This window comes from Rousettus aegyptiacus, unplaced genomic scaffold (genome assembly GCF_014176215.1).
Source record: "Rousettus aegyptiacus isolate mRouAeg1 unplaced genomic scaffold, mRouAeg1.p scaffold_m13_p_13, whole genome shotgun sequence".
Lineage (NCBI taxonomy): Eukaryota > Metazoa > Chordata > Mammalia > Chiroptera > Pteropodidae > Rousettus > Rousettus aegyptiacus.
The window spans coordinates 63,644,458-63,656,881 of NW_023416288.1; the positions used below are offsets into that span (position 1 = coordinate 63,644,458).

Below are 12,424 nucleotides of genomic sequence, written 5' to 3' on the forward strand. Positions count from 1 at the left end.
ACAGAATTACCAAAAGGTCCAGCAGTTCTTTTGGGCATATTCAATCTGAAAGGATTGAAAGCGAGGTCTTGGCTATATTTGTGCCCCACATTCACAGTATTATGCACAACAGCAAAAGGTGGAAGCAACCTAAGCATCCATCAATGGATGGATGGATAAACAAAAAATGTGGTACATACATACAATGGAATACTATTCAGCCATAAAAAGGAAATTCTGACACTATGACTTGGTTGCACATAGAGGACAGTATGCTAAGTGCAGGAAGCCAGTCACACATAAAAAAGAAATACTGTATTATTTCACTGAAATGAGGTATCTAGCATAGTCAAGCTCAAACAAAATAGAATGATGGCTACTAAGAGCTGGAGGGAGGAGGAACAGGGCATGTTATTTAATGAGTATTAAGTTTTGGTTTTGCGAAATGAAAAATCTTGGAGCTTGGCTGCATGACAATGTGAACATACTTAACACAACTAAAATGTACACTTAAACATGGTTAAGATGATAAATTTTATGTAAAGTGCATTTTACTATAATTGAGAGAGAGAGAGAGAGAGAGAGAGAGAGAGAGAGATTGAGAGAGAGAGATTGAGATTGTTCAAGCTACTCTACCCACACACTCCATAAAGCAATAACAAAAGCCAAGCAGAGGCCAGACAACTCTTATCTCAACCCCAATCAACGCTAGAATCTCTTTAAAAAATACAAGAGGATATTTTAATCATGTTTCCATAAAAGTTACCCCAAAGACAATAATAATTAGAATACATGTCCAATAACCCATTAAAAAAAAGGGAAGTCTGAGGTAGAACAAATTATTCCATCTTTCTCAGGATAGGAAATACCTTTGTCTCTTTTCCCGCTTTCTAAAAAGAAGAGCCAACTCAAGCACCATGTGTAGGTTACATAAGTTTAACTAAATGCACTTGCTTCACCATTTCTCAGAGATAGTTGTAGAGTGAGACAGAGTATTCTATACCTGAATTCCTATAAAATTATCAAATAATGTTGGATGTTTTGTGCTCTGACACGTTCCCTCTATGAAGAGCAGACTTCCCTTGGAGATCTGTCACGCGCAGATCTACACATCTGGGGAATTTTCACTGCATCCACCAAAATTTTCCCACATCTAGTTTTCCCATTGAATTTAATAACCATTGTCTATGTTTTGTCTAATGAAGCTTCCAGGTCCACGTGTTTCTCTACTCGGTATTTTTCTCTTTTGGCAGGAACCTATATTGGTACATCTTTGGAGGTCAAAATGGCAATTGTACTAAGACTTAATATGTGGATGTCCCTTGACCCAGCAATTCCACATCAAGGAATTTAGTCTACAGAAACAAAGTTGCATGGACAAGCATTCAAGTCTTTTATAATTATGGCCGTTTAACATAAAGGCATAACTACGCATTGTGGTCTAAATCCACACTAGCCCACAAGTTCTGAGTCGGCAGTCACCATGGCTATTTTGCCACTAATGTATTACCAGCACTTCTCAATAAATAAGCTGTAGGTGTTAAAAACAAGGGAGAGCTAAATATTCTGCTATGGAAACATGTCCTGATTTAAAAAACCCAAACGCACAATGGTACATATGATCCTATTTTGGGGAACAAGATTCAGGAACACATGTAGAAACAACCTGGAGGAACATACCTAACTAACACTGTTAGAAGGACTCACTTCAAACGTACACGTATAGGGTACTTTCAACTTTTCACTATCGCTATAAATTTCTGAGACTAAAATTTGTAAATTACATTTGGACGACGAAAAAATAAGGTGTAAGATTTTCAAAAATGAAAGGTCAGTTGGAATTAAATATATAAAAATGTGCCTTTACTAAAAAACCAAAAAAAAAAAAACCTCCGTAACTGGCGTGCTCACAACCAGACACTTCATGATGACTACCTACTTCATCACGCCAGTTCCCAGGCTGAGCCACGGTCACCACTCGGTAGTGTGTGCCAACCAGTAAGAATTATGCCGGGCAGGCTAGATACTGTTAGAAGGACACAATTGGCTTCCGGGTGCCCAGTGGTGTACTGTTTCCATGGCAGGTGGGCATCACTATCTGCAAATGAACTGCCAATCTCACTGTGAGCTGATAATGATGCTGCCACCACCACCTGCCTGCCATATGTTTTCTCTACTTGTCACGTAACAAGGAACTGCATTCTGGCATGCTGATCTCTGACAAGTCTGATATTGCTGGCTGGTGTTATACCTAGCTGCAGCCCTTCGTATAGCTGAGGAATAGTGGATGAAGGATATAAAAATAACGCCCATTCACCGAACCCCAACATTTTGCAGCACACTAGCCTGCCATTCTTCCTTTAGTCCTAAGGCCAAAGGCTACTAACGTCTGAGGGGTTGAGGCCCTCATCTCCAATTCATGCGCTGTGATCCTGTTTCCCATTAGTAGACAAGGAACACAGATTTCTCAGTATGACAAACTGAATTTTTTCTGTCTCCTTAAATCATCACAGTACAGTCAATAAAAACAGATGCCTTTTTCAGTCTAATGTAATACGCAGATTAGTGAAAGTATGACATCATGAGTCAAAGTGGTGAAGGAACATTGTCTCACAGCAGTGGATAATGTGGAGAAGGTAACACAGCACAGCAAAATATTTTTGGTGTACCAATATACTGCCTCCACAGCCACCGCCCCTATTAGTAGGACTCTTAACTCATACGTTCATGTCTGTATATACCAGAGCATCTCACACTATAAGGCCTGTAATCTACACCTATTTAACAAACTAGAAATTCATTATTAAAAAAAAAAAAAAAAAGCGGTTTTCAAAAGAGTTCCAGGAAAAGACAATGAACACACAAAAGTGACTGGAATTAAGCATGTTAACCAAATGTTTCATATTCCCATTACTGAAAATTAAAGGTGATTATAGCATTTCCCATGAATTAGCATGTCACTGGACAGGTATATGCTTCCCTAAATCAGGGTACTCCTCTCACACCTTTCACCTGCCACACCCCACCCAACCCTTACTCTCACCCCACTTAACTCGTCTGATAAAATGCCAGCCAGCAATAGCATCAAGAAACACCAAGTACTTCTTGTCATTCATTCAACTGCCATTCTGCCAACATGCAGATGCACCCTTTTATCTTTGAGATAAAATTTAAATATGTAATAAAATTCACCATTTTAACCATTTAAAAATATACCAATTTAATGGGTTTTAGTGTATTTACAATGCTGTGCAACCATCACCATTATCTAAGTTAAAAACACTTTCATCCCCACAAAAAAAAAAACCCTTTGCCCATTAAGCACTCACTCCCCTGTCCCTCCTTCCCCCAGCCCCTGGCGACCATCAATTTACTTATTATCTCATTCATTTGCCTGTTGTGGACAATTTCATACAAATGAAAACAGAGATAAGTGGTCTTTTGTTCCTCACATCTCTCACGCAGTTTAAGGCTGTCAAGGTTCATCCAGGTTGTTCCACGTATCAGTACTTCATTTCCTTTTATGGAAGTACATATATACTGTGTATACATATACCATATTTTGTTTATCCATGAAGATGTACTTTTGAGATGGAAGCCATAATAAAAGTGCATTGAGAATCACTTTAATAAGACATAATGATAAAAATAATCTTATTTTTTATGAGAGAAAGTACCTTGAGAATCATTTGAGAGAACAATGAATGGCATTTATAGAAGAGCTATCCTTAGACACAACTAAGCCATCAGAGTCAAATTCCATTGTCTTTTAAAAAGGCACTCTCTAACAGAGAGGAAAAAATCTTTTCGTGTCCAAGTCTCAGGGAATGGTCCATATAATTAATCACTCAACCAGCTACTTTGGAGGAAAGCAAACTTTCTCACAGCAGGTCATTTCTTCAGGACACTAGTTAGGATGCCAAAAATTATGATACGCATATAAGCTATGGAAAGATTCTTCCAACAACAACAATCGCTATAGGCTTTACCCTCTTACCCAGGCTGCATTTGCTTCCCAGTTTCCTCACACACACTCACTCAAAGTGAACTGGACTAAACATAATTTGGGTTTCAAGGATTCTATCTTCATCCTTAGCCTGCTTGAATATATTGTAGCTTGGTATACACAGCAATTTATCTCTCCTTGTTGTGACATCCATGTGGTAATTTCTTTGGGATGCTCTTTGTATCAGTTGAACTAATTCCTCTCCTGCCTCTGTCTCTAAGAGTCTACAGTGGAAAAACTAATGTTCAATTATTCTATAACATAGGTTTAAAAGAATAAATGGAAAAACCCAATGAGCTCTCCTTTATAATTCAGCATGGAAAAATTTTATTCTTGTGCTATTAAAGGAAAGTATTTTTTTTAATCACATGAGCTAATATCTTAATAGAAAAGTTGGTTTACTCATTAGATAAGTTATAAATGAGCTATAAATTTCTTAATCTGATCATTGAAAGAGCAGCCTAAGGTGACAGTGATATTTACAATAGAGGAATAAGCAACTGAGGTTTCCGACTACAGACAAGCTTTTATTGCAATTATTGGCCAAGAACTTCATACAAACTATACTAAGGAGAGACTTTCAAATAATCTCAAAAAAATGGTCTATTGTTCAATCATTTAAAGAGTACACTTCAGAACAACCAGTGGATGTAGGAAACAGACATCAAATTTACTGTATTAGAAAAACAAGGAAAAATGTCATATGTATATATCAAACCAAGCAATAATATATATAAATATATCAAAGAACAACAATAAAGTTTCAGGTTAATTGTGTGCTAAAATATAAAGAATGGGTCCGTTATATATTGTCTCTACTTTCTCTGTAAAAGATAAGCCAAGATTCATAGATATAATTAGAAAGTCATCCACTTATAAATGAAACCTATATAAGAAATGGCTAATAACTGATAAGTTATAACTTGAAATGCTGTATCATATCCAATACAATGAGTATTCTGTTAGTGACATCTGATAAAATTCCTGTGAGTAAACATCACAATATAATATGGCAATTCAATCAATAAAATATTCAGTGACAGTAGAAGGTTCAAAGGTCTAGAAAAACATCCCAGTTGTTAGGGTATTGTAGGCATGTTATAGACACTCTGATCTTGAGCAAACAGGGAGGATAGAGAAGAAATTAACTGGTATGGTTCTAGAAGTGACCCTTAAACCTGGAAAAAATATAAGCAATTTTTAATAATTCCGTAATATATCAGTAATCAATCTTTCTCTGTCAGTGAGAGGTTTGTTTTTGTTTTGTTTTTTCTTCTTAACATCTTTGCTTCTCCTGAACATTAAGAGAGTGGTTTTTTTGTTGTTGTTTTTTTAAGCTGCTTATGGGTGGTTGGGCTGTGGAGCATGGGAAATGCATATCTATACCATCTACAATAATAATAGTTACTCAGAAATGTTAAATAATCTATCTAAACATTATGCAAGAAGGGCATTCTACAAAAGGCAGAGTCAAACAACTGGGAACTAGGCTAGCTTACAAAGAGTGAAAACTGACAAATATATGTGTATACTCGGGGCTGTTCATTCCCTTGGGGCTGTCTGGGTCTCCTCTTCAGCCCTGGCTTGGGGGCTCTGCCTGTGAAAGAGGGGCAGGGTCCTGCTGGACATCATGCCCTGCAACTGTTGGGTGTGTTTGGGGAGGAGGACTGGCTTGGTTGTCTTCTGCAGGACTACAAGTTCCCAAGTCCCCTCACCCCGTCCCTGGTGGCTGAGCTTAGCCTGCCCTGCTGCCTGCTTTGTGACAAACGAACGGCTTGTCTTGCCTCTGATGATAGATTCAATAAATAGCACGAGACAAAGCAAAAAAAAAAAAAATCTTTATAGTAACTTTTTAGAATGATTGAGATAAAAAAAATTTTAAAATAAAATTAAAGATTTCCTTTTCTATTCCAATTCTTAGTTAATTTATCGTTTAAAGGATAAAATCAAACGAATGGCTTTTATTTAAAATCAGAATGAAAGGGACCACAGTTACACCTCGGGCAGACATGTGGGAAGAGAGCAGATTCAGTAGAATTATGTGAATTCCTCAAATCAAAATAGCAATTTAATATAAGAGTTATGACTAGATCGTAAATATCAGAGCAAATAAAAAACTGGAGAGTACATGAATAGTAATCCACAGTAAAATTAAGCCATTTCAGTAAATTAAGTCTGTTATGTGCCTGGGGAGAATTAAAGTCTGGGAGAGTCAGCCTAAGGATCTTCCGAGTCTGAGTCATTTCAGAGGCCACCCTCGCAAAAGATGGACGATACAACACAGGAGGCTGGAGGGCTGGTTTACCAGGCGCAGAGACAGAGCACCGACAGCTTCTGTTACTGTTACTGACTCTGGTTCTCTCTGACCTAACTTATAGCTAAACCTCCTGCTGACCTATCTACAAGCAAAGCAAAAATAAAAATACAGAGAGACTATTTTGTTGCTCTGTTATTTTTATTTATTTTTGTTTATTATTATTATTTTAATTCTTAACCTTTTTATTTTTTTATTTTTATTTCATTTTATTTTTTAGGCTAGGTAACACTTGGTTGACCTCACAGATTGCAAGGACCTTGTCAGTTTACAATCCCTTATTTATTTTTTAAAATTTTTTATGCCTACAGCACCTGCTCTTCCTAGGTAGTCTCCATCCAAGTACTAACCAGGCCCGACCCTGTTTAGCTTCTGAGATCAGACAGGATTGGGCTTGTTCAGGGCAGGATGGCCATAGACTGCTGTTATTTTTAAATAAAATAATGGAAGGTTAAAAATTAAGTGCTAAAACCTAAGCTAAATAAAATTTAAGGAATAAAGGAATAAAAACAAAGTTTAAAATTAGAGAATATTTTTTTTTAAAAAAGCTCAGGAGACAGAAGGCTGATCTTTTAAAATGAGATAAAATACATGGGATTTAAGGAGGGGAAGGAGCTACTAAACTTTTTAAATGACCAAATCCTGTCTAAAAAAATACTCAACACCATCAATTAATAGACGTAAAAGCTTTTTTTGTCTTTATTACTTCTAAATTTTAGGTCGAGAAGTCTGATTTTGTATACTCAGTGAATCTAGTTGATTCTGTTATACAGTATGCCTGTTTATTAAAACATAAAATAAAACCACACTACCACAGTTCAAAAAAAATAAGATGAACATGGATCGGTAAAAATCAATCATCATAAAATTATGGAATAAAATAATGCAGCTGTTGAAATTATTACATTAAAAGTTCACTTAATGATGTGGGGAAATAATGAGGTCACACTGTCAATGGAAAAAATAAGGACACCCAGACTGATTCAAGAAAAGAGTATACCAAAATGTTAACGGTGATTTTAACTGCTTTCATTTTTCATTTATACTTTCCAAACTTATTATAATGAACACAAACAGGTTTATAATTAGGAAAAAATAACCACAGAAAGAAAACAAAAAATCATCACAGTGAAGGCGTGACCTAAGGTAATATTAGTTGGTGACACTCCTATAAAGCAGTAACCTGTGACAAGAGGGAAGACTCCACTCCCTGGCTCTAATTTTCCAGAAGGCTGGCAATCAATCAATCGACGAATTTTTACTCAGTGCTTGCGTGTTCCTACTTCCTTACTTCCAGATCCACGGTGACTATCAAAAAACAGATTTAAAAAATTTAGCAAATATACAACCTAAGATGGATATCGATGGGGGTCTTCATAAAGAAGAAAGCTCAAGATTAAATGTTTGCAGAGCTTTCCAAAGACAAGAACTAAGGAAACGGGATGGTAAACAGCAGCAAGATACTTAGAACTGCCTAAAAGAAAACGCTCCCTTGCTATTTTATTAAAAATAAAATAAGAATTCCAAAGGAATCCATCTTTTCCTACTAGAGTGATGACAAGAACGGATAAAGTGATTAACATGATGAAAATGAACAAAGATCAGATTTTACATTCTAGGCCACCTAGCCAAAGTGAGCCCTAAACCTAAACTGCTTTAGTCCTTTAAAGAAAAAGGCTTATAAAGTTTCAGGTAACATGAAGGAAAATCACAGAATTGGCCTTGAACACTTACACGTGTTCTGTCTCCAAGGATCAAGGAGAGAAAAAGATTTAATTACATCAGGAAACTTAATTTAGGTGTTTATAAAGACAAAATAAACCCTCACTACTTTCCTAAAAACTGAGGCTGTCTATAACCACCTTTCTATGAAGAATTCAGAACTCACAGAGTATTTTCTGAGACAAGAAATGACAATAGTGCTGAGGATGTATATAAAATCTGGCCTTTTATTTTAATGAAAATTTTGGTTAATATGCACTTAAATGTAAAGAAGGACATCGTTTTGAATTGATGGAGACTTAAAGGCAACATGGAAAAATGGCAGTACTATAACGTAACCTTGTATCTGTACAACCAGTTTGCCTGACACTTCTTAATAAAGCAACATTTCTATTTCATTTTGTTCTCAGTATACCCCACATTTAGTACCAGGTAGAGCCTTAATTGCTTAAGTGTTAACGATGATATGGGCAACTGAGAATCAACACTCTATTATATAAATCATAACAACTCTCTCACCTGAAGTATCAGGGGAAGTACTTTAAACAAAATTTGCTGCCTATGGGATTAAAAGTTAACTCACTTCATGGTATTACCTCAAATTTAATGAATATCTGAATTCATTAATGACTCTTCAATTTAACAGTCCAGCTTTTAAAAGTAAACATCTCAAATTGGCAAATAAATGACATTTTAAAATCCTGGTTTAATTAATCGAACATTCATTTGGGGAATCGAAAACAGCATATCCAACATTAATTTCTAATTGATGATCAAACAGCTATGGTTGGATAGGTAAATTCAGGAGACGGCGACCCTTCAAGTATGAGGCTTTATGAGAGACTAGGGGTATAAAAAAAAAAAAAAAACCTGCTGGATGGGACATACCTTCCCCCTTTATTCAGCTTCCTTTGGGCCACAGTAAATTAAGTTCTCATCAGATCACCTGCCAGTTCCCATGGGAACTCCATCAGGCTGTGAAAAATGCACCAAGAATCTCAGAAAAAAAGGACACGAGGTATTAAGAGTTCTCTCCAAACTCTTCCTTCCCAGGGCCAGTGAACACCTGGGGATCAAAAAGCCTTTCTTAAGAAGGTCAAGCAACAGACCTTCACCTTGTTAAGACTGGTTTTGAAGGCAACACCAGGCTAAGGGAAATAAAATGCTGGCCACCTTCTCCCTCTTGAGAATTTATTCTATATTCCTCTCCTCTCCCCACTGCTCCTTTTTCACTTCCCTTTCTCTTTCTCACTCAACCTGATGTCAGGACAGAGAACAGAACTAGTACATTTTATTTGTCACATTATATACTGCATCCTGTTCTTGAATTTCCTAAGCCCTGACTCAGTAGTTTGCAATTATCGATTGAGCTCTTATGTTGTGCCGAGCACTGCACTAAGCGCTTAACACACACTACTTCATTTAATGCTCACAACAGGCCCGAGTTAGGTAATGCTACTCCTGAGATTCAAACCCACGTCTATTTTGTTCCAAAGCCCATATGCTAACCCACTACGAATAGCCAACGATAGGATATTGATTAAACATTCAATTGATATTAAAAGATAAAAGTACCTCATGTAGAAGTCTATATAATGACACAGGGAAACCATCATATTGAAGGTTACAAAACAGTAAGTACCACATAATTACTAGCTAAGTTGAAAATTATGCAAATGCCCAAATGCATAAAAGAAGATTGGAATAATATACACTCAAGTATTAACAGATGCTATCCCTGGGTGGTAGTTTCTCTTTGTTTTAACTTCTTTTTTTTTTCCCCCACAAATATTTTTTAGAATGAACTTTTGTGACTGATGAAATGAGTAGTAAATGTTACTTATAACAAAGCGGCAAAAACAAAATTATAGTTCATAAACAAGGATAGAATGGACAGTATCATCGATATTAGCACAATTTGCAGGAAAAATAGGGCCACAGAGAAAACTAGGCTGGAATTCTGTAGGAAAATAGTATGCTTTCCCTAAATTGTGCACATCAACAGTGACAACCCTTTAGCACTTTTAAGCACATATAAATGAAACATAAATGCAAAGATGCTATTTTTGGCCATATGTACAAAATTTTAACAGTATTTATGATGCTAGCATTTGTGTAAAATGGGAGAATATCTACCCACCCACAAACACATCTGCCTATACAGGCCCAAAATAACCTCTGGATTTGCAAGGGAATGGTAATTTTGGTTGTTCCTGAGGAGGTAAGCCATCAGCAAGGGACCAGGGCAGAAGGGGGCTCCTCAACTGTATGCCCTTTCTTAGCATTTGAGTCCTGAACCTAGTGAATGCTCTACCTACTCGAAATCAATAAAAGTAAACACCACATCTAAAAAAAAAAAAGTGAAAAGAAAAACTTAAAACAATGTTATTGGTTTCCCAGCAAATGAAAATATCTTAAAGAGAAAAGATATGTTAACTAATTTAAATGTCTGTCCATTCTGTACAAGAGCTTGTCAAAAATATCCTGTTTCCTTGGCTTTCCTGCCAAATGACTTCCAAATATCTGTGTTTCAGCAAATTAAACAATCAAAAGCATTTAGTTTCTTGCTCTGACTTTGAAAATCTTTAGGAGAAAATATAAAAAGAATCACTGCTTTATCCATATACGTGCTTTCTAAAAATGATATCTACCATCTATTTTTTAACAAAGTAAAGAACATGTTATGTTACATAAAACAAAAAAAAATGTTTTAAATTATGTCTTCCTGGCTGTTTAAAATTTAAATTTAAAAAATCCTGTAAGAAAAAGTATCTTTGCAAAGAGCAATCTCTGTGAGAAAAAGGAAGAAACGAGGACCCAAAGACATTGACCCTGCCCTGCTACTCCTTAACCTGGACCCACAGGGCTGGAGGACAGGGTGCTGGCAAGCGGCTGAGGAAGAAACACTCAAATCTGAATGTCAGCTCCAGGAGCCAGGCCATGTGAGGGAAATGCACTTGCCCACAGACTCTGAAGCAGGGCAGAGTGTCATCCAAATAGTTATTCTCTTAGAGGATACAGTGTCCAAGCACCCAATGTGGTGCTAGTGCTTGGGGCACTAACGAGACCATGCGACAAGAGACCATCATCTAGGAAGAACTCACATTCCCTGGTCCATTAACTGGGAACCCTCAGGGAAGGGAAATCCACGCTAAATGCAGTGACTGACGATTTTTTCCCCATCCATGTTTTCCCCTTTCCAAAAACAGCCGGAAATGAGTTAAAGCAGGGAGAGAGTTTAAAATGTCTCCAAATGTTATCGAACCTGGAAAATTGCGTGTTCATCCAGGAGGACCCAAGCCCAAGGAAAAACCGAATACAGCAAGCAAACTAGGTGGACCTTGTTCAGAGAGAAGCTAATGCTCTGTTAACTTTGGTACTGAACCAAGTTTCACGCTGCTGGGAGGAAGAACAGAAACAAGAAAAATGACATTTAGCAAATCACTTTTTTCCTCATAAGGCCAGAAAGGTCCCAGGGATCCACCGCAGCGGCCAAGTCAGTCAGTACAGCAGATGGGGTGTGTATATTGGAAAAGGAGAGCTGCAACAAGCTTGGAATTCTGAAGTTGTTCATGTTGAAGGTCCAAGCACTTTCGAGGAGGGGGCCAGAAAATGGAAGGCCGAGGGATGAGAGGGGACAGGCAGGATAGAGTGAGAGAGAGAAGACGAAAAGGTTACAGACAGAAGGAAAGGAAGGGGAGTTCGTGTCTATAAAGAAGAGATGTAAGGGACTATCGATACCACTTCCACTCTCTGAACAGTGAGAGACACAATAAATCCACCTAGACTTGGTGATCTTATTACCATTTTCTCTTTAGAGAGCTATGATTAGCGACCACCAAACCAGGAATACTGAGGAGCGGCAATGTGACTCATCACTGTCTTTCATCTTCAAAAACCCTCACATACTGGGGAGTCCGAACTGCATGCTGCTTTTCTTCTGTGCAGCTGGCAGCCCCACTGGCAATGGGAGAAACTGGTGGAAAATGTAAAAAGGCGCCGGGACAACGTCAAGGAGTCAATCATTCTGACGGATTTGGCTTCTAAAGCCATTATTTCAAAATTTAGTGAACTGATGAATGATGGAGGGAAACACCGGTCCTCGAGAGAAAGAAAAGCATTTGAAGACACACAAAGGTCCTAAAAAAGGGAGAAAAGAGGTCTTTGCCCCATTGGTAAATTAAACACCAACCATAACAATTTAAACATTTCAGATAAAAAGATATAAAAGATGCTTTGACCACAACTCGGTAACTAGAGCAGAAGTGAGAAAAGAATGAGTTCAATCTCCTAGCTTTCTCTTGGGTGGGAGGAAGCTGGTGGGTAAAAGATAATGAGAGCCACTCCACAGAGGTGGGAGAGATTTATATTACAGCTTCCTCTACAAACAGGCCACCTTCAGT

At 37.4% G+C, this 12,424-nt stretch overlaps 1 protein-coding gene and 1 pseudogene across 1 annotated transcript in view; both read right to left on the reverse strand.

Moving 5' to 3' along the window:
* Nucleotides 1-12,424, reverse strand: part of SND1 (staphylococcal nuclease and tudor domain containing 1) — a 387,820-nt gene that overhangs the window by 227,079 nt on the left and 148,317 nt on the right. The gene's annotated exons all lie outside the window — the stretch shown is intronic.
* Nucleotides 6,602-6,719, reverse strand: LOC118611260 (annotated as a pseudogene).